Here is a 1,129-nt window from a genome sequence, read left to right on the forward strand (position 1 = left end):
CAGGCTGGTGGAGAACCACAGTGTAAAGTGGAATAATTTACCTATTGGAATCATCAAGAGGTACCGGTGCCATTTTGAGTTTAACTTCAGGACGATGGGAGTCACTGGCTATCATTTTGATCCTAAGTGGGCTCTCCTCTCTGAAGGTGGATTTTTCTCTCGCATCCAGATTCTTGTGTAGAGGGGGACTGTAATCAAAGAGTTCTTTGAGCTTTTCAGACTTTACCTGCTCAGGTGACTGAGTTTCTTTCTTCATCATTAGTCTCTCAGAACTCTTGTCTTCTTCCTTGTGCTTATCTTTTGTTGCACTAGGCCTTTCCACTACATAGCTAGTCTCTTTAAGCTTATAACTTTTCTCATCTCTAAATCCATCACTCTCTCTATTGCCCTTGATTGGTATTTTAGATTTGTATTTGGTTCCTTCCTCCTCAGCATTCCGGTGAGATGCAGTAGGAAAATTTTTACCCTGATCTGCCAGGACAGACTTTCTGAACTGTCTGTAATCCTCTGTCTCCTCTGTGTCCTCCCCTTCAGAGTCATTAAATTTTTCTTTCCCAGTCTCTTTATCAACGAAAAAATCTAAAGTTTCCTGTTCCTCCCATTCCCTTTCTCCCTCTAACCTCCCTTTTTCTGATCCTCTCTCCTTCTGGGCCTCCTTCTCCCTGGTATTACCCCTATCAAGCAGGTATACTCTAGACTCTTCATCTGTGTACCTGTGGATAGCAAAGAAGAGACTGGTAACTCTGGATTGCATTCATTCCAGTTCACTTGCATTCCTCTTTTGTGTCAATTCCACACCAAGAAGAAGAAAATACATTCCTCTGAGCAATTCAACTTCAGCATGCAATGCTTCGCACACCATTAACACTGTACCCACTGGCATTTATGTGCTACTGGGGGCACCTGCAGGATATAATGCCTTTCTGTAGAACACCTAGAAATTCTCTGCTTGAGTTTATTAAAAAAAGAAAGGTAGCGGTTTGTTTGTTCTTTCTGAATTGGTACCCAGTTTCACATTCTCTTACACCAATCATTTTTTCCATCAAATTCAAATGAAATTTGATAATTCAGACTGCAATTCATTTTTTTACTGAAGTGAAAAAGTTAGAGGAGCACCATAAAAAAAAAA

At 40.6% G+C, this 1,129-nt stretch overlaps 1 pseudogene across 1 annotated transcript; it reads right to left on the minus strand.

The window, feature by feature from the left end:
• Nucleotides 1–13: 13 nt before the first annotated feature.
• LOC106900686 lies at nt 14–1,123 on the minus strand (annotated as a pseudogene). Its single transcript, XR_001414184.1, has one exon. The product of XR_001414184.1 is annotated as a bcl-2-associated transcription factor 1 pseudogene (transcript).
• Nucleotides 1,124–1,129: the final 6 nt, after the last annotated feature.

Source organism: Calidris pugnax, unplaced genomic scaffold (assembly GCF_001431845.1).
Source record: "Calidris pugnax isolate Ruff unplaced genomic scaffold, ASM143184v1 C14688498, whole genome shotgun sequence".
NCBI classification, from domain to species: domain Eukaryota; kingdom Metazoa; phylum Chordata; class Aves; order Charadriiformes; family Scolopacidae; genus Calidris; species Calidris pugnax.